The sequence below is a fragment of the Cynocephalus volans genome, chromosome 1 (genome assembly GCF_027409185.1).
Source record: "Cynocephalus volans isolate mCynVol1 chromosome 1, mCynVol1.pri, whole genome shotgun sequence".
Taxonomy (NCBI): domain Eukaryota; kingdom Metazoa; phylum Chordata; class Mammalia; order Dermoptera; family Cynocephalidae; genus Cynocephalus; species Cynocephalus volans.
The window spans coordinates 176,591,777-176,613,825 of record NC_084460.1 but is presented as its reverse complement, the minus strand read 5'-3'; the positions used below and the strand labels follow the sequence as shown (position 1 = coordinate 176,613,825).

Below are 22,049 nucleotides of genomic sequence, written 5' to 3'. Positions count from 1 at the left end.
ATCTGCTCGGATTTCAGTGTCAAAAATTTGCCTAGAAGAACTACCAGGAAACTTCCAGGGCGATGTTGTGAAGTTCAAAGGGGCTACCAGACCATAACACTCACCCTACTTCATTTCAGCCAAGGCCCCAGCTTCTGCTGGCCCTCCCCACATGTTCATGAGAGCTTGTAGGTGCTTTGTTCATGGTTCATTCAGGAGAGGGAGGGTTGGTCTATCACTAAAGAAAACCAGAGACAGTTCTCACCTTGTCAGCCCACAATCTGAGTGGCCTCCTAAGGCTTGGGCTATACAGGACTAAACAGGAGGATCTTTTTACTTCAATGTTATAGTGATTATTTGGCCATTTGTCAGCTAAACAGAAAAGTGTAATCCCATTCAAATCCTACCTAGCTCACTAAAGAATTTTCAAGAGTACAGAGTATTTGGGGGAGAGAAATTCTTTCCAAATGTTCCAGGATCTCACCTTTTCCTTTTCTCTAAGGCAGTTTGACTCCCCTTTTCAAGACTCTGTTCTGAGATTCCAAGACTCCTTATAGATATGTACTCTTAGGTTGTCTTTGACCCCAATATGCACCTCAGGGTATGTCTGGACTTGACAATATGAAATAGACTCTTGGGAGCATCCAGGTCTGGCCAACTATGCACCATGTTCTGTGATGCTGCTCTAAGATTTTCTCTAGGGGATGCAGAGATTTACCTTGTAAGTAAAGAGTATTTTTTTTTTCCTCTCTGTACTGGAGAAGGATGGAGTGAGACAAAGCCACAAGAGAAAAGAAGGGGAGGGAACAGCAAAATATAAGAATGCACAGCCAAGGCAAGGAAGGCGTCCTAAGGAGAGACACTTGCTTTTGGCTCTATTTCTGCTGGTCTCTTCAGCAGCAACAGACCCTCTCTTGGGCTGTTCAATCTATTCCCCCATTAAAGGCTGACTGTGAACCATAAAGTGAGAACCAGACAGGCAGGGTGTATAAGGTTAAGCACCACAGCTCCAAAGCAAGGTTTCTTGCAAGGCTGGGACTAGGGCATGATTTAAGGAAGCACTCACTCTCAGGTGCAAACCCTCCACTTGCACAGGACTCAAAGTGAGTTCTTCCTTAAACTTTGTTCCCTGGGCACCTCTTTTACCTCATTCTAGTCCTGGCAGTGGCTGCTTGGGTTTAAATCCTAGCTGCACTAATAGGAGCAATATAACCTAGGCAACTTACTTAAACTCCCTGCATCTCAGTTTTCTCGTCCTATAAATGGGAGTACCACGACCTAACTCATAGCGTTATTGTGAGGATAAACAGAAAGGGAAATGCTTGTGAAGAATAGTGCAGGAACATAGTAAGAATCCAAGGGCTGTCTGGTTAGCTCAGCTGGTTAGAGCACAGTCTTGTAACACCAAGGTCAAGGGTTTGGTTTCCCATTTCAGACAGCCACCAAAAAGAAAAAGAAAAAAGAATCCGAAATAACAACTTTTCTCTTACCACTGGAATGCACCACTAATAACAGCCTTACTCAGTTTACTGAGGATGTTGCCAGCAATTTAAAACTGGCAGCAAGAACAACAACAACAAAGAAATCACAAATAGGCATGAAATGAAATATGCTTTCTGACAGCTACATAAATCTGACAGAGTGTGCCTAATAGAAAAACATCACACGGCCTCATCCCTGCAGCGATTGTGGTTATGTCCTGAATCGCCATCGTGATTACTTGATCTTTAACAAGAAAACAGCCAGTTTCTTTTTATTTCACACCAGTGCAAGGAGAGGCAGAAGCCACATGAAATCTTGGGATCAAACACTCAGAGCACCCCAAGCACCGTTTTGCTTGTACTTAAGTTGCAGAAGAAGGTGAAATTACCAAGCCTATTTAGGCATGTTTAAAGAAATAATGAGCTCCAAGATAAGGGACCACATTGAGAGCAAGAAAGCATTTTGTATTAATTCACTCCAAAGAGCAAATTCCCCATTTTCAGGCTCCACAGTTGGGGGTGAAGGAAGGGTAGGGGGGAATGCATGAGAAGCCTCTGTCAGCATTGTGCTCATCCTGTCTTTTGTCTCCTGAGTCATGATGCCATATGCTGCCTTTGGCAGGATGTAGGCACCTGCAGAGAAGATGGGATGGGGAGTAACTGAGAGCAAAGCCCCAGACTGTTGGAGGACTGGCACCAAGAAAATTCTGAGATGAACTAAAACATGCAAAAGAGAAAATGCAGGTGTTTCTTTGGATGAGGACATAATAAAACTTTGCAGGTATCTGGTTTTGTTAGGAAAGATGAAATAAGGTATTTGGTTCCTGAAAGTTCCCCTAGTTCTTTCTTCTAGTAATTCTCACTTTCTAAAGGAGTTCCAAAACTAGAATCAGAAATAATGTAACGGAGCAAATCAGCAGATTGAATTTATGGTGTGAAGATCAAATTCGTTACAGGAGGTAAACTTCCCGAGCAAAGTAGTTGCATGTGTACTAATCCCTGATAATGTCACACAGTGTTCAGAATCAGTAAGCCTTTCAGACATGTCTTTCAAGGTGACTACCTTTCAGTGTTTGGGGCTTACTAGAAAAAGGGGAAAAATAAAGAATATTTGAAACACGATTGAGTATGTCATAGTGTTAGCTCTCTGGGCATTTGCTAACAAATACTTATTAGGAGGTTATAAATTCCCACTCAACAAGCATTATTCCATGATAGAAGTAATAATATCTTGGCACCATAAGGGATATCCTCTAAAAGAGTAGCATATGTGGTTTCTGCTGTCTGCTAATATAAAGTCTACGTGGTAGAGGAATGACAGGCTTCTTTTGAGGCTTTCCTATATTGCAGGATAAAACCTTCACTTCAGCAGGATGTGCAGTCACTGGTGCTTTTGTTCCTGATCCCCTGCACCATCTCTTTCACCTCCTGCCCCACCTCAGCACTCACCAAACCTACTATGGCTCCCTCATCATGCCACATGCTCCCACAGAATTCTTCCACCTCTGTTTGAAATACCATTTCCCTCTGAGTCATTCTTTACGCCTCTTCCTAAGCACTACCTTCTGTCTGCTGGCCCTGACTCACAAATGTAGGCTCCTCCCCTCCATTATAGCTGTTGCTAGACCGTCATATGTGTTTGCATGTCTGTCTCCAAGCTGTGTTTTTCCAGTCTCAATTCCCTAGTTCTTGCACAATGCTGGGCAGAGAGTAAGTGCTGAACAAATAGATGCTGAACAAATGAATGAATTAATAAATTAATGAATGAACAAGCAAAGGAACTGAAGAACACACGCACTTACAACCTATGAGCAAATGCAAGTGCAATAGGATACACTCAGTCCTATCATGAGTATCATGTCCAGAAACAATCTGGTAAGATGGAGTCATGGCCTAGACTAGGCCTGTCCACCAGGGTCATAGGATCTGATGGGAGACTAAGGCTGGGTTCTTAGGAAGAGACCAACCTATGTAACTCTTGCATTGAGAACACAGATCCCGGGGTTTAATCATAGTTTACTACCTGTGTAAACTTAGTCATTTAGCTTCTTTGTTTCTCAGTTCCCTCTTCTAAAATGGGAATAAAAATGCCCACTCCATATGTTTGTGGGGATTATGTGCATTACATGTACAGTCTAGCAAAATGTTTGTCATGTAGTTGCTCAGGAAAGGGTAGCTATCATCAAATGGGAGGTTCTGTTAACGTATACCATGTGAGTCAGGAGAAATGAGGCAATGCATAGAAAACATTCAATATATTGCCAAGCGTATTGTAAGCACTGCATGCTTGCTATATTATTATTGGTGTCATTGTTATTATCATGGGAGTCTAGGAGAAAGTATCAGTTGTTTGCATAAAAGAGGTGTAGCGCTAGGCTAATGTCGGAATCCTCCTGATGCTGCCAATTATTGGGCTCTTTTACCTGCCTGTAATCCTGCTGACTGGGCCAATTGTCGAGCTAGGGCTGGGTCTGAAGCTCACAGACCCCTCAAGCCCGTCCACAGACTGAATCACAAACCCTTCACATGCCAGCTGGGTCGCCAGACCCCTCACATGCCTGGCTGTGTCACCAGACCCCTTACACGCAGGTCGATGAGCTAGGTAACCGGCAAACAGGTCCTTGGAAGCCCTATATTGGAAAGCATGGCTGCTAGTGGGGCGGTGGCCACTGGAGGCAGTAAACTCCAGCCAAGGTGGGGGTGCTGTGCAGGTGCACTAACTCCACCCACACGCAACCTATTCATAGCAAATGCTCTGCAAGATTCTGAACATCTGAGGGGCCCTGACCATTTTCATATATTTTCCCAACAGGAAGGCAGAGCCTTGCAGCAGGAATTCAGGAGTTCCATGGAGACAGACATGCAGCATACAGCAGGCCAAGTTCAGTGATGCCAGGGAACCAGGGAACTTTCAGACCGCACACCTGATTGTTCAGGAAGGGCAAAAGGACGTTAGACAATAAATAGCCAGGATGAGTGTCTTAGTCCATTTGGGATACTGTAACAAAATAGCACTAACTGAGGGGCTGATAAACTACAGAAATTTACCGCTCACAGTTTTGGAGGCTGGGAAGTTCAAGATCATGTCTCCAGCAGATTCGGTGTCTGGTGAGGACCTGCTTCCCCGTTCACAGACCTCCATCTTTTCACTGAGTCCTCACATGGGGGAAGGGGCAAAAGATCTCTCTAAGGCCTCTTTTGTAAGGATGTTAATCCTTTCATAAGGAGTCTGCCTGTGTGGCTAATTACCGCCCAAAGACTCCACCTCCTAATACAATGGTCTGAGGAGTTAGCATTTCAACATATGAATTGGCTGGGGTTGGGAGGGGGGCGGTGGTGACACATGCATTTGGACCATGACATGAGCTACCAGAAAACCCTGGCAAACTATGTTTCAGACCAGTCTGGGAAATGGTGGCTGAATGTGGGGCTGAGGCAGCCAAAGCATTTCCTGCCTGTGGTCATAGTTGCTCTCAATCCAGATTAAGTTCCAGCTGGCTGCAAAGCAATCAGTGGGAGCAGCTGCGGTGTGAACAAGCACATTGAGGCATCTGGGAAAAAGATGGTTACTTATCACAGGTGCCAAGAAGAGCAGTGAGCTGGGTACAGAACAGGGAATCAGAGATGTTAGGTTAAGTCAGTGCTTCTTAATTATTTTCTGGGTCACAGACCTTTTATTAAAACAATGATTTAAACAATGGTTTAAATCCATGGTCCCCGTAAAATGCACACAAATTTGTCTGCAATTTCAGAGACATTACAAACACCCTAGGTTTCCTAAAACCCACACTAAGAGTGCCTAAATTGAGTTTTAGATTAGAATTTGGTTGAAAAAGCCTTCTAATACGGTGAACAGTAAAAGTATAAATGAAGCATAAGGAGACCTATGGGGCCCGGATAGAGTGGTCCCGTGTGGAATTGGTGAGAAATACATTTCAGTAAATATGGAAGGACAGTGGGAAATTGCCTGCTGAGCTGATAAATTCAAATTTGATTGATAATTGATAGGAAGCCACTGTACTTAAGGCACAGACAAAATGATGTTTCATTTTGTTTATCTTGGTAGCTCTATGTAGGTCTGATTGATGTAGATAAATCCACAAAGATTATTCAAGAAGGAATTGCAGATACCGGGGTTTAGAAGTGATCATGTCATAAAAGCTAAAAGGAAAGGGTTTTGTTCAATAGAAATATACAAATATTTCTTTGAGTACAACTCTAAATTCTCTCGTAAGTTTCAACTTGTCCAGTCACCTTCCTGCTGGAAATTTCCACTTCAATATTTTGCTGCCATCCCCATATCAACAAATTCCTGAAGAGAATGTATTATTTTATCTATTAAATCTATTCTTGCCATTTTCAATTAATGATGGTGCAACTGGCACATCAACATACACAAATTCCAAGACAGCAAAACCAATTTATTTTTGCTCCCATCTTTCATGCAGATTCCATGACTTTTTGGTTTACTTAAGGTAACGACAGTCCTAGACTCCCTTATGTTGAAGAACAGCCTCAACTTAGTGATTAGAATATTTAGTGTAAAATTTTAATTGAAAGTCCAACTTGATTTAACATCAAATTTCTCCTCCCCTCTCTGAGCTCACGCCTGGTGGAAGACTCTAGAGAAGTGGGGGTGGGGGCATGAGTGGCTTCTCTTTCTTCTTTCCCTGCTCACTTTCTCCCCACTCCTTTGGCTGTTGTACCTTCTACTCAGCTGAAAAGAAGACAGGGCAGTTCTCACTTGGCTGGGCTGCTCTGTGCTTTCTGGGCTTAGCAGAGAGTATAAGCTGGTGTCTCAGTGAGCCCAGAGACTCTCTGAGTTGCTGATGGTCCATCTCTCCTGATGTTTCTTTGACCCACACCAATGGATCCCTACTTCAGTGGAAGCTTGCACTGCTTCCTCAGAATCTTGACATCTAGAAGTTCACCTCGTACTCTTTCTGCAGACACCTCCTGGTCCCTCTGGACACTTCCATTGACTATAACCCAGGACATTCCCACCGAGGTGCTCTGGATCCAAATCTGGTGCACAGGAAACACCCATTCATCCCTTCCCTGGAAATTCTGGGAGTGCCTCTAATCATGATGAAGCAAACTTTTCCTGGTCAGCTAGCAAATGAATAGGTCCACTCTTGTCCAGCCCTCTTCTGTCACTTAGGAGTCACACCACAGTCCATAGTCCTTGGCTTTCTCACATGTGGATTCGCCATAGGTCCTTTGCATCTCCAACTGCAGTGTAACTATTTTGGATTTCTCTGAGTGGCCCCGTGGAAGCTCTGCTCAGTAGGGATGGGTTAGAAAGTGACATCCCAAAGACAGGGGAGTGTGGACTCACAGAGAAACAACAGCTCTCCCCAGAGAATTCTCTTTAGCCATCACCTCTACCATTCATGTGACCTCTTTCACATATGCTTGATCTCATGGTTGGGTCCATGAGCTCAAGAACGGTCTCTGTGGAGCACTTCTTTGTACCCAATGCACCAGGAACTTGAGAGTGTCTACCCACCCACTCAAATATCCTAGAATCTATCATATTTGTACCTCAGTCAAAACATTATAGTCACATAGAGCATGCCACTCAAACCAGACCTCTATGGGTTGTCTGGCATTTCTGCATCTCCTCAGCACGCAAATCTGATTAAGTCCTGTCAACTTCCTGTCCTAGATATGCTCTAGCAACTTTCCTTGCCTACGGCCCTCATCATTTTTCACTTCCCTATTAAAACAGCCTCTATCTGAGCTCTATATCTTGACTCTCAGTCCTTTTATAACTGTTGTCCACATATAAGCAAAGTGATGTACTTAAATGCATAGCAGATATCGCCCCTCTAGAAACACAAACATGTACTTGTATCCTGTGTCCACCACACTTTTCCATACATAGTGGAGATGGATGGATTTCTATATTCCTAAAACCTGCCTAATAACATTCCTTTTGTCATATTCCTTTCAGCCTAGAAAGCTCTGCCTCCTATTTTTTTGCTCAAGCTAACTCTAACTCATAATTCATTTTTTCCAGCAAGCCTCTCCCAAACCTCTATTTGAGGATGTGTCCTCCATTAGACTCCATAGATCTGGCACATTTCTATGTTAGCACTTCACAGGTTTCATTCAGGCACCATAAGATCTTTCCCTGGGACAGGGACAAAATCAATTTATCTTTGCATCCTCAGAGGACTGTATCTGTACATGGCAGGCAATTAAAATATGCTTGTTGAACCAAACCAAGGAAGTTAAAACTTAGCAAACTCTAAATAAAATTTGCTAAAATAACACTTAATTTTAAACTATGTACATAGTTCCTAACTGATCTGCTCCAGGTAAATTTACTGTGTAGGAATGAATAATTATTTCCAAATACCAATATATACGGGATGTCACTATAAGCAATATAAAATATGGGCAGTTTTCTGCCACTGTTTTGCTATGAAAATGTAATTTATTGGTTTTATTTTAATGGAATGAAGATTACAAATTTGAATATATAAATCTAATATTTTCAACCTTTTAAAAATCAGAGAGTAAATTATAAAATTTTTCAGAGGCACCTATACATATGCCTTAATATTTATTTGGACTTTTACTTAGTAGATCAGTATTGAGTGGTTTTGTTTGTTTGATTGTTTGTTTGTTTTGTTTTGTATGGGATAAAGGTGAAAAATTACAGTACTGAAAAAAAAATTAAAGTCCCTAGAGAAACATAAGTTCTGACATATTGTTATCCTACTGTGACTCCACTGAGTAGCACTTCCTGGTATTGCATGCTATTTGATTTTGATTGCCAGGACATGCTGTCTCTTGGATTAATTTGATGACATTGGATCTGGAAGCAAACTTGATTGAATTTCTACTATTTGGAAAAACTTCTATTTATATTTCTCATTCTGCCCCTCTTGAAAATACCTGCATTCTGACTTCTCTTTCACCAGCATCACCACCTAGTCTGCACTGTGTAAAAGATAAACGTATATCCCACACCCTCTCACTTTAGGGCACTTAGACCTAAAGGAAGAGTGGGCTTTCAGGTCCTTCCCTCAATTCCCTATGGAACTCTGAACAGAAAAAAAAAATCAGTTCTAAACTTTCATAGTTTATAGTTTTTACCAATTTTGTGCATTGTCATATATATAACTCTTAGTCTATTTGTGCTGCTGTAACAAAATACCTGAGACTGGGATCTTATGGTTCTGGAGGCTGGGAAGTCCAAGAGCAAGGCACTGCATTTAGTGATTTGTGAGGACCTTCTTGCTGCATCCTCACATGGAAGAAGAGTGAAAGGGCAAAAAGAGCTAAACTAGTTCTGCTAGTCCTTTTACAAGGTCCCTAATCCCATTCATGAGAGAAGAGGTTTTGTTACCTAATCACCTCCCAAAGGCCACACCTCTTACTGTTGCATTAGGGATTAAGTTTCAAAATGAATTTTGGAGAGGACAAAAACAGTCAAACCATAGCAATAACTAAGTTGCTTAAATACCTGTCCATAAAATATTCAATCAGTGGCCAGGTGAACTTCGCCTGTCAGAAATGTTGAAAGAAGGTGTTGGCATAGAATGAGAGGTTCTGCCAAACACTCCTTAGTTTACATGATTCTAAATAATGTTCATATTCACAAGATAGCATCAGTGACTCATGTCAATGATCCTCGTCCTTCCATTCAGCTTATTCATGTGCTGGTTCCACCCCATATTGATTAAAGAAATTTCTTTCAATAACACAGTCTGTCATGTATGTGTTTAATTTACTTAAATGAATGTCACTTTACATATAGACATATATATGGAGGGATGTGTGGGTGTATATGTTTTGTGTGAGTATATATATATTTGTGTCTACATATATTTCATTAAGCAATTTGTGTCTGTATATTTGTGTGTGTATTTGTGTCTATATGTATTTTATTCAGCAATTTGCTTTTCCAATCAATCTTAAGTTTTGAAATATATCTAAGTTGATGCATATTTATAATTTATCTAGTTTATTCATTTTCATAGAAATCTAGTATTTTATAATGCATTTATTTGACAAATATTTACTAAATGCCTAGCATGTGGCAGACACTATATTAGACACCAAGAATGCAATACAGATCAAAACAAAGTTCACATTCTCATGGAATTTATACTCTAGCCAGGGAAATCAGACATAAATAAAAGGAAATATAGTGTTTTAGATGATAAGGATCATCAAAAAGAAACAAAGCTCAGAAGAGGGTAGGGCATGCAGTAGTTTTTGAAAAGAGAAATGGGCAATGCTATATTATATAGGGTAGTTATAAATCATCTTACAGATAATGTGAAACTTGAGTAAATCCGTAAAAGAAAAGCTGGATCAGGGCATGCAAATATTCAGAGGGTTAAGGATCCAAGTAGAGGGAATAACTTATACATTAAATAAACTTTAGTGTACTTAGCCATTCATCTATGAAAGGATATTTTGGCCTCTTCTTTTTCTTTTTTCACATCCAAACAATGCTGTAATGAACCTCTAAGTAATAGTATCTTATGTACAAATGCGAGATTTGCTCTAGAGCAGCAATGTCACACTGTCCAATAAAAATATAATGTGAGTCACATGTATATTAGATTTTCTAGTAGATACACTAAAAAGGCTTAAAAAAAAGGTAAAATTAATTTTATTGATATATTTTATTTAACCCAATATGTGCAAAATATTGTCATTTCAACATGGAATCAATATAAAAATTATTCATGAGTTATTTTACTTTTTTTCATTAGTCTTTTAAATCCAGTATGTATTTTAAACTCACAGTACATCATAACTCTGATTAGCCACATTTCAAGTGCTCAGCAACCACATGTGGCATGTTGCTATCACACTGAGCAGCTGTCTTAGTCAGCTTGGGCTGCTATAATAAACTAATACAGACTGGGTGGCTTAGATAACAGATACTTGTTTTTCACAGTTCTGGAGTCTGAGAAGTCCAAGATCAAGGTGCCATCATTATTGAAAGACCTTCTTCCAGACTTGCAAATGGCTGTCTTCCCATTGTGTGCTCACATGGCAGAGAAAGGAAACTCTGGTGTCTCTTCCTTTTCTTATAAAGACAATAATCTCGTCATGAGGGCTCATCCTCATGACCTCATCTAAACTTAATTACCTCACCAAGACCTTACCTTCTAATACCATCATATTGAGGGGTTAGGGCTTTAAAATATAAATTTGAGAGGACACAAACATTCAGTCTGTAGCACCACCACAGCTTTAGATTATATACTTAGGAATAGAATTGCTGGCTTGTGTGCATTTTCTACTTCACCAGTATAATAATTTCTTATTGCTGCATAAACAATTACTGTAAACCAGGGAGCTTTAAAAAACATCCATTTATTATCTCATGGTTTCTGTAGATCAGAAGTCTGGGCAAGCTTTAGCTGGGTCCCCTGTTCAGGGTATCAGAAAACTAAAACAGTTGATAGCTGGGACTGCTGCATTCTCATCTAAGTCTCAAAGTCCTCCTCCATGCTCACGTGGTTGTTGGAAGAATTCATTTCTTAAAGCTGCAGAATTCATGGCAGCTTTCTTCTTTAAGACCAGAAGAGAGCAAGTCTCTGTCTTTTTTTTTTTTTTTTGTGACTGGTAAGGGGATTGCAACCCTTGGCTTAGTGTCGCCCACACCACGCTCAGCCAGTGAGCGCACCGGCCATCCCTATATAGGATCCGAACCCGCAGCGTTCCCAGCACCGTACTCTCCCGAGTGAGCCACGGGGTCGGCCCAAGTCTCTGTCTTTTAAACCCCCTTTCAAAAGACTCTTTTGATTACGTCAGGCCCACTCAGGATGATCTTACTTTTTATTAAATCAAAATCAACTGATTAGAGACACCTAATTTTATCTGCAAAAATCCCTTCATCTTTGCCATAATCAACAAAATGGCTTCCATCATATTCTCAGGTTCTGCTCACGCTCAAGGGGAGAAAATTATAAAGGGCATGCATCGCTGGAGTTCAGCTGGGAATTCTGGCTGCCACAAGAAGATATTGTCAAATCACTCTCCACTATACTTTTCTGTTATTTTATGGAGACCCCAGCCTCATGTTTCCTCTATTTTATTCATGTCTATTCACCTCCTCTTGGTCTCTCTCTTTTTTTTTTTTCAAAACAATCTAGATCCCATTGTTGATCATCCTAAATGCTCTTTCACCAATACCCTTAATTCCTTTCACCCCATTTCTGTGCTACACTGACCTAAGAAAATTCCAATGGTAGATCAATACTGTAATGTGCCTTCTCTTCCCCTATGCCCAGGTGGCAAAGATGGAGCTCAAAAATCCTATATCCTTGCAGTTTGGCCTCATGGCGAATCCATGGTGTCCAACAGTAGCGAGGCTCTCAGGGCCACCTCTCAATCCTTTTCCTTGCCTGTCTCCACTTATTCCTTCTATTCCCCTCAGCAATTATTCCATATCTTTATCACTTCCACCAAGCCAGATTTCAACATCTACTACCTTTATTCAAAGCTTACTTCCAACATATTTGAGAAAATTTAATCCAATGAGTGTGATCACCTTCAATTTCCAACAACCCATTAGCAAACTTCTTTCACACTCATTCTCTTTCTCCAAAATCACAGGACGAGGCATTATGACTTTTCCTCAGTGTTGACCTTGGCTGCTGCCCACTTTGTCCCCTCTATGAGGAATGCCCTTTCTGCCACTTCCTCTTCTTACTACTTCAGACTACACTTAACAGCTCAGCTCAGGCATCACATTTTCAAGAAAGCTTTTTCAAACAACATCCCCATGCACACATTTTCCCTTTCCTCAGTCCTCTGAAAACACTCTGTGTATATCTTTACTATTGAGTTTATATCATTGTACCATAAATATGTTCCCATGTGTCTACCTACACAGTATGCACTGCGTTTCTTGGAAATAAGAACTACCATATTTATTTTATTAATCCAGTGCCTAGATCTCTTCCTGCATACAGCAGGTGCTCAATAAACTTTGTGACTAAATAAATAAATGTTTCTTTAAATACAACATCTAACCCTACCAGGCTAACTAGACCAAGATATGAATTCAACCCATGTGGGATCCACATTTTTATCTTCATATGTAAATAACATTGATTAGTTATAATAATAAGCATCTGTGCAACAAAGGCAATTATCTGGTTAATGTAATCAAAGAAATTTGAGTAATTCAAAACCGAATGATCTCATTTCCAGGTTTTATTGACCACATCATCTAGATAATTGTGCAAATGCCCTATTCCCACCCACTTCACCTATATGAATGTCTCAGATTTGTGATCCTGCCCATTTAGTGGATTTGCATGTACAGAAGCTAATTTATTCCATTTCAGAAAACAAGCCACCATATGAACTAGTCTATGTAAAAAAAAAATCTAGGTGCATAATCTAAGATAAATCCTTAGGAAATAAAAACCAGTTTACCCAGAGTGCATGGCATAGATATATTTAAAGTAAGCAGAGTTAGAGATAGAAATCAAATATTGGCAAGAAAATCCATTATATTTTTTAATTATGCAGTGATCCATGCAAGCTGCTATTGCAAGATAATGGGCTATAATCAACACACATAACAGTTAAAATAATTATATATTGAACAGATGAGAATATGATAAGTGCATCATTTCATTTCCTGAAATAGCTGACCTCCTAGGAAGTTATGTGGTCTAAAGGTTATGTTTATCATTTCTTCTTTTGCTTAATGTTTATTTGCTTCACCATTATTATATATACTTCAGATTTGTTTTTAAATAGCCTTTCTTAGAACTGGCTTAAAATTATGGGTGACTGGACATAGATTATATTACTTAGACAGAGGGTGAATTTGAGGTATTTGTCACTGTATCATACTCTGGGGACCTGAGTGTGACAGTAATTGTACAGTTAGTCCATCAGGGCTGTGTTTATACAATAGATATAGAGTGAGCCCCTTTAATTAAAAACAAATGAAATAACACCAAGATGAATTGCACCTGTTAAGTCTTCTATTCATTGCACCTGTTATGTCTTCTATTCAAGAGTCAGAGCAAGTATAGACAAATTTCTGAAATCTGTAAGATACATTCTTCCTATTCTCCAAGGGTACCTTGGCATCTTCATCTTATTCTTAGTTATCAAAATGAAAGTTTATTAATTGAATGAATCCCTGTATTGTTTAATGAGTCAATAAGTGGTTAAAGGTGTCACTCCTCATGTGCACATTCACAACCCAATAGGGAATTCCTAAACTTGGAAGGCCTTCAAAATTCCAAGAAAAATCTCCTTATAGATGAATTCAGATGTAAAAGATCTGGGGGTGCCAGTAAACCAAGTCTGTCTGCACCTCCAATCCTACTACCATACTAGCCATGGCCTTGAACAGGTCACATGATTTCACCTCTTTGATTTGCAGTTGTAGAGTGTGCTTGTCCAAATCTTCCCAGGAGGAGAGGAAAGGACATGAGGGAATGGGGAATGGTGCAGAGATTTGTGGCTCCTGCCTTTTAATCCTGTAGCCTTTCCTAAGTGTGATGGCCAGTAGGAAGCACATCCTAATTCCCTAGATCTTGGTACCTTCCCTCTACTTTTATCTCACTACTTAAAAATGTGTACATTTTGGAAGGGCTACTTTATTCAATCATACCTTCCACAAATATTATGGATACCTATCAAATGCAGCTAATGGAATTAAAAACTAAGTAAAATATTTTCCACTACCAAAGAATTAACAATCAATATGGAAAGAGATTTCTAACATGAACAGCTAGCATAACACATAGTTATTATGCATAAATACATAATAATAGTTATAATACAAATAGTTAAGATAATAGTAAACATAGTTAACATAAGACCTATGAAGTATATTAGAGAGTTAACAAGTCGCCCCCTACAAAAACACAGAGGGTTTATTTATTTATTTATTATTAATTATACATATTCATGGGGCACAGAGGTTGATTGTCAGTACCTGTGCCCAAGAGGTGATGATCATATCAATGCTATCAGCATGGCTACCACCTCAGATTTCAATTATTCTCCATGTCCACCACCCAACCTTCACCCTTTCGCCAGCAACCCTCGGTTTCTTCTCTCCTTCTGCAAGTCCAATGCACCAATGTGGTCTTTCTTTCCTCACTTCTTTCTCTCTTAGCTTCCACTTATGGCTGAGCACATGCAGTATTTTTCCGTCTGTGTCTGGCTTATTTCACTTAACACAATTTTCTGCAAGCTCATCCATGTTGCTGCAAATGGCAGAATTTCACTCTTTTTCATGGCTGAGCAGTATTCCCTGTGTATATATACCACATTTTCCTTACCCAGTCATCCATCAATGGACATTTAGGCTACTTCCACATCTTGACTATTGTAAAAAGAGCTGTGATGAACATGGGAGTGTAGGTATCCCTTCAACATGATGATTTCCATTCCTTTGGGTATATATCCACAAGTGGGATTGCTGGATCATATGGTAGATCTACCTGCAGTTGTTTGAGAAACCTCCATACTGTTTCCATAGTGGCTGTACTAATTTACAATCTCACAAACAGTGTAGCAAAGTTCCCCTTTCTCAACATCCTCACCAGCATTTGTTATTCTCAGTCTTTTTGATTATAGCCAGTCTAACTGGAGTGAGATGATATCTCAATGTGATTTTAATTTGCATTTCCCTGATGATTAGTGATGTTGAGCATTTTTTCAAGTACCTGTTGACCACTTGTATGTCTTCCTTTGAAAAATGTCTGTTCCTCTCCTTTGCTCATTTTTTAATTGGGTTATTTGTTTTTTTACTGTGAAGTTGAGTTCCTTGTATATTCTAGTTATTAATCCCTTGTCAGATGTATAGTTTACAAATGTTTTCTCCCATTCTGTAGGGTATCTTTCTGCTCTGTTGATGATTTCCAATGCTGTGCAGAAGCTTTTTAGTTTGATATAATCCCATTTGTTTATTTTTTCTTTAGTTGCTTGTGCTTTGGGGGTCTTATTCATAAAGTTTTTGCACAACCCTACTTCCTAAAGTGTTTCCCCTATGTTTTCCTTTTGTAGTTTTATTGTTTCATGTCTTATACTTAAGTCTTTAATCCATTTTGAATTGATTTTGGCATATGACAAGAGGTGCAAGTCTAGTTTCCTTCTTGTGCATATGAATGTCCAATTTTCCCAGCACCATTTATTGAAGAGGCAGTCTTTTCCTCAAGGTATGTTCTTGGTGACTTTGTCAAAGATCAATTGGCTGTTAAGAATGTAGGTTGATTTCTGGATTTTCTAATCTGTTCCATTGGTCTGAGTGTCTATTTTTATACCAGTACCATGCTGTTTGGGTTACTGTAGCTTGGTAGTATGATTTGAAGTCAGGGAGTGTTATGCCTTCAGCTTTATTTATTTATTTTTTGCTCAGGATTGCTTTGGCTATTTGGGGTCTTTTGTTGTTCCATATGAATGTTAGGGTTGTTTTTTCTATTTCTGTGAAGAATGCCATTGGTGTTTTGATGGAGATCGAACCAAATCTGTAGATCCCTTTGGGTAATATGGACATTTTCACAATGATGATTCTTCCAATCCAAGAGCATGGAATATCTTTCCATATTTTCATGTCATCTTTAATTTCCTTCAGTACTGATTTATAGTTCTCAGTGTAGAGATTTTTCTCCTCCTTGGTTAAATTGATCCCAGATATTTTTTTGGCAGGGGGGGGGTGGGAATATTGTAAATGGGCTTTCTTTATTTCTTTTTCTGCTAGTTTGTTATTGAATAATATAAATGCCATTGATTTGGGGGCATTGATTTTGTATCTTGCAACATTATTGAAATTGTTAATCAACTCTAAGAGATTTTAAAGTTTTTGGGTAGAATCTTTAGGTTTTTCTATATATAGGATAATGTTGTCTGCAAACAGGGACAGTATGACTTCATCTTTTCCAATCTGGATGCCCTTTATTTCTTTCTCTTGCTTGATTACTCTGGCTAATACTTCCAATACTATGTTAAATAGAAGAGGTGATAGTAGGCATCCTTGTCTTGTTCCTGTTCTTTCAGGATGATACTGTCAGTGGGTTTGTCATATGAGGCTTTTATTGTGTTGAGATATTTCCTTCTATACCTAATTTGCTGAGAGGCTTTATCGTGAAGTAATGTTGAATTTTGTTGAATGCTTTTTCTTCATCTGTTGAAATAATCATATGGTTTTTGTCCTTGATTTTATCAATGTGTTGTATCACATTTATTGACTTGCATGTGTTGAAACAGCCTTGTCTCCCTGGGATGAATCCTATTTGATCATGGTGTATAATTTTTGTGATATGTTGCTGTATTCTGATTGCTAGTATTTTGTTGAGGATTTTTGCATCTATGTTCATCAGAGACATTGGCCTGTAGTTTTCGGGTTTTGTTTTATCTTTCAGATTTTGGTATCAGGGTTATGCTGGCCTCAGAGAATGAGTTTAGGAGAATGGCCTCTGTTTCCACTTTTTGGAATAGTTTGAAGAGAATTGGTATTAATTCTTCTTTAAAGCAGTAAAGCTTAATTTAGCAGTAAAGCCATCCAGTACTTGGCTTTTCTTTGTTGAGAGACTGCTGATTACTGCTTCAATCTCATTGTTTGTTATTGGTCAGTCCAGGTTTTCTATTTCTTCTTGGTTCCATCTTGGAAGTTTGTATGTGTCCAAAAGTTTATCCATTTCCTCCAGGTTTTCAAATTTTGGGGCACACAGTTGTTTGTAACAGCCTGTAATGATTCTTTATATTTCTGTGGTATCAGTTGTAATGTCTCCCTTTTCATTTCTGATTTTTGTCATTTGGGTCTTCTTTCTCTCTCTGTTTTTTTTTTTTTTTTTTTTTTTTTTTTTTTTTTGTTAACCTAGCTAATCATTAGTCTGTTTATCTTCTTGAAAAACCAACTTCCTGTTTCATTGATCTTTTGTATCACTTTTTGGGTCTCTATATCATTTAGTTCTGCTCTGATCTTAATTATTTCTTTCCATCTACTAACTTTGAGATTGGATTGTTATTGTTTTTCTAGTTCTTTGAGGTGTCACATTAAGTTCTTTATTTGAAATCTTTCTATTCTTTTGATGTAAGTGTTCATCATGATAAAATTCCCTCTTAGTATTGCTTTTGCAGTATCCCACAGGTTTTGACATGATGTGTCTTTATTTTTGTTGGTTTCAAGAAATTTTTGGATTTCTTGTTTAATTTCTTCTTGGACCCATAGGCCATTCAGAAGCCTGTTATTTAATTTCCAGGTATTTGTATAGTGTCCTGAGTTTTTCTTATTATTAATTTCTAATTTTCATTTATTGTAGTCTGAAAAGATATTTAAGATGATTTCAAGTTTTTTAAAGTTAGTGAGACTGGTTTTGTGACCTAACATGTGGTCTATCCTGGAGAATGTTCCATGTGCTGATGAAAAGATTATATATCCTGTAGTTGTTGGATGAAATGTTCTATCGATACCTGGAAGGTCCAACTGGTCTAAAGTATAAATTTTGCATTTCTCTGTTGATTTGTTGCCTGGAAGATCTGTTGTTCTTCTGGAGAGAGGGTTGTTTCTGTCCCTCACTATTATTGTGTTTAGGTCTATTGCTTTCCATCCCTTCTCTATTAGTCTGTGTGCATTTCTACAGGTGAGGTGAGTCTTTTGAAGACAGCATGTAGTTGGGTCTAGCTTTTTTATCCAATCCATCAGTCTGTGTCTTTTGAGCAGGGAGTTTAATCTATTTACATATTTACATTTAGGGTTGTTATTAAGAGGTACTGTCTTACTCCTGCCATGTTATTGCTTTTTGTTTAGATGTTTTAAATGTCTTTTGTTCCTTTCTTCTCCTTTTACTATTTGTCTTCAATGTTTGTGGGGGGTTTTTTGAGGTGGTAGGATTTAGTTTCTTTTTTTTCTCGTTTGTATTTGTGTTTTACCAGTAGGTTTTGTTCCTTCTCATCTATTCATGATAGTGATTATTGTATTGCAGATTCCAGACAAAAGAGTCCCTTGAAAATTTCTTGCAGGGTTGGTTGTGTGGTGATGAACTCCTACAGTGTTTGTTTGTCTGTGAAATACACTATTTCTCTCATTTCTGAGGGATAGCCTTGCTGAGTATAGTATTATTGGATGGCAGGTTTGTTTGTTTCTTTCTTTGTTTCTTTTAGTATTTTGAATATATCATCCCATTTTTTTCTTGCCTGTAGAGTTTTATTTGAGAAGTCTGCTTTTAGTCTGATGAGGTCTCACTTATAAGTGACTGGACACTTTTTTCTTGCTGCTTTTAGGATTCTCTCCTTGTTTTTGAGTTTTGCCAGTTTGACTATAATGTGTCTTTGAGAGGATCTTTTTGGATTGAATCTGTTTGCGGATCTTTGAGCTTCCTGGATCTGAAGTTCTATGTCTCTCCCTATATGTGGGAAGTTTTCCATTGTTATTTCATTGAATATATTTTCAATGCCTTTTCCTTTCTCCTCGCCTTCTGGAACACTCATGATTCAGATTTTTGTGTGTGTGAGTGTGTGAGGTTGCCTGCTAGCTCTCTTAGACTTTCTTCACTTTTTTAAATTCCCTTTTCTTTTTTTTTTTTTTTTGTCTGCATGGGTTATTTCACAAAGACCATCTCAGAGATCAGAAATTCTTTCTTCTGATTAATCTGCTGCATAAGCTCTCAGTTGTGTTTTTTATTTCACTGAATGAGTTCTTCAATTCCATTAGTTCTGCTACATTCTTTGTTTAAGGTATTAATCTCTTTGTAAATGTCCTCCTTCATATCTTGGATATTTTTATTCTCATTTTATTGTGTTGCCTGAGTCTTCTTTTATCTCAATGTGTTTCCTTAAGATAGTTACTCAGAATTCTTTTGCAGTTATTTCAAGGATTTCCTGTTCTGTAGGGTCTGGTACTTGAGAATTACTACATTTACTTGGTGGTGTCATATTTTCTTTCTTTTTTTTCATATTTCTAGTATCTCTACATTGATTTCTGGACATCTGGTAGATCAGTCGCTTCTTTTATTATTCTGGAGTGGACTTTGAGGAGATAGACTTCTCTAGTTTCCTCTAGTGACTCTCCCTGTGTCAATGCAGTCAAATATGCAGTGGGCCACCTGCATGGTGGTTATGGCTGCTACTGTGGTGGCAAGCCATCTTTACAGTGGTAGAAGATGCAGTGGCAGCTGTTGTGAACCACCTCCCTGGTCACATTGGTGCAGACTCTTGCCTTCTGTGTGGGAAAAGCAGTGGGGTGCCTAGGCAGAGGGTTTATTTAAACCATGTGTTTGCCTCTGAAAATATTTGCATCTCATAACTCCAATTTTTTCCCCTTTGAATTTGAGCAATAAGTTTTGGAGTAAGCCCTCTTACGGCTGCAGAACTTCTGAAATGTGACTTGATAGCCACTTTAATATGCAGTGTTTGTTTTTAAACACTGCTTTGCTAATGAAACCCATTTTGTAGGCACTTAGTACAAAAAGAAAGACTCTTTGCCAAAGGTTCATACTGAAAATATGCTGGGTAATTCATTTAGTAAAATTGTATTGTTCTTCAGAATTCCCAGACTAGAAAGAGTGTGCTCACCAACATATAAAAAAATTCATGGTGCAAACACTGATATCAATCAATAAATTTATGCCTACAGTAGATGAATCAATTAGCAAAAACTAGAGAGAGAATTGTCAAACACTGCCCTAATAATAAAAATCCTATTTGAAACACAAATAATAGGAAAGGGAAAGCATTCTGATTGTGTTGAGACCTGTTGAGTATTGATACCTACAATTCAACAGTCAGTCTAAATCTGCCATGTTTTAAAGCTAGAAGGTTCTGACAACAAAATTTAAATCCAGATTTTTTAACACACATAATCAGAAGCCAGGAGCACTACTTTTATTTGTTACATTTGTGTGTTTGGCTCAGCAAGTCAATGGCCTTCCATGATCTGGGGACAGATCAACCCATTTAAATAAGTAAAGATTAATACATATTGTGTGCATTGGTATATATGTACAACAACTTCTAATAAACTACTTCTCATAATATTTGATGAGGTACTGTGCTTCTCATCCATGTGCATTTGTGCACACATATATTCACATGCACAATATTCCACCTGAGTCTGAGGAGTGAAAAAACTATCCAGTCTCATCTTGTTCCCACCACTGAAGAGCTATGTGATGTTGGGCAAGTCACATCAACTCTCTATCTCAGTGACTTCAAAATTGTATGAGTCTGTGTCCTTACAGTAAATGTTCTAAAAAGTAGAAGGGAAGCTGATCAACTACTTTTCCACCCTGGTTATCTCACCAACTCCCTGGGTACTTTCCTCTCATGTCAGATAACCCAGGAATATTGTATAGAGAGATAAGGTCACACTCCTGTGTGGATCTTATCGGTGGTCAGAGGTACCGCAGTGTATTCACACAGTTGCAAAATTTGCCCTACTTGCTCAGTTCACAGTTTGGAGTACTAGAACATACAGTTTCTCTACTCTATCAATGGAGTGGCTTCATATGCTTGCCTTGTAGGGGATGCAAGGATAACTTCAGCTTCTGCCAGCAAGGAGTACACAGGATAGGAAGACTGCCTCAGAGTTTCATAAGGGTCTGGGACAGAGGCAAGGCAAGGATATCTTTGAGGACATGAAGCCCCCGCATTCAGAGTTCTTTGTCTACCCCAAAACTCTATTAAATTAAAGCTACCAGGAGAAAAAAAAGACACGTAGATGAAAGGAAATAAGAGGGAGAACGGCAGGATTCAGCGTCACTGGCTTGAATCAGTGGTGACTGGTGGATGGACACTGACATGCTCCAGGGGTCTTTTTAGTGCCCACTGGGAGAGAATCTTCCTCACATAACTTCCTGCCTACAGGGCAGGTGGGGTGTGAGGTTAATCCTCCCAGGTGCCAAAGGCTGACTTTTCTGAGAGCTCACATATGATCAGAAAATGTAAACCAGTGCAGAGCTCAGTGCTGGGTAAAGGTGCACAGCTTTCTGAGTTCCTGGGAAGTCAAGTATTTGAGAGCATTAAGAAGCTTAACAGGGAAATAATAATTATCGGACAAGAATAATTTAGAACACACAATGTTTTAAGTGCTGCATTAGTTTCATAGCATTAACAAAGTGCCACGAGCTGGGTGGCTTAAGCACAGATGTTTATTGTCTCACAGTTCTGGAGGCAAAAAATATGAGATCAAGGTGTTGGCAGGACTGGTTCTTTCTGATGCCTCTGAAGAAGAATCTTTTCCATGCCTCTCCCCTAGCCTCTTGGGGGTTTCTGGCAATCTTTGGCATTCATTGGCTTATAGAAGCATAGCCCCAACCTCTGTCTTTATCTTCACGTGGCGTTCCATGTGGGGTGTGTCTGCCTCCAAATTTTCCCTTTTTATAAGTCATATTAAATTAGGGCCCACCCTAATGATCTTAACTTAATTGCCTCAATAAAGACTCTATTTTCAAATACAGTCACATTGTGACATACTGGGGGTTAGGGCTTCAGCACATGCATTTGAGGAGGAAACAATTCAGTCTATAACAAGCACTTCATATACATTTGTTTGTTTGGTCCTTACAATAGCCCTATACATCCTCTCTCCTTTTACACAAGGAAGCCAGGGCTTAGCGAGGTTGGGCAATTGGTCCA

At 39.0% G+C, this 22,049-nt stretch overlaps 1 protein-coding gene across 9 annotated transcripts in view; it reads left to right on the top strand.

Moving 5' to 3' along the window:
• The window catches only part of GRIK1 (glutamate ionotropic receptor kainate type subunit 1), a 394,762-nt gene that overhangs the window by 286,484 nt on the left and 86,229 nt on the right, over positions 1 to 22,049 (top strand). The window lies entirely within an intron of this gene.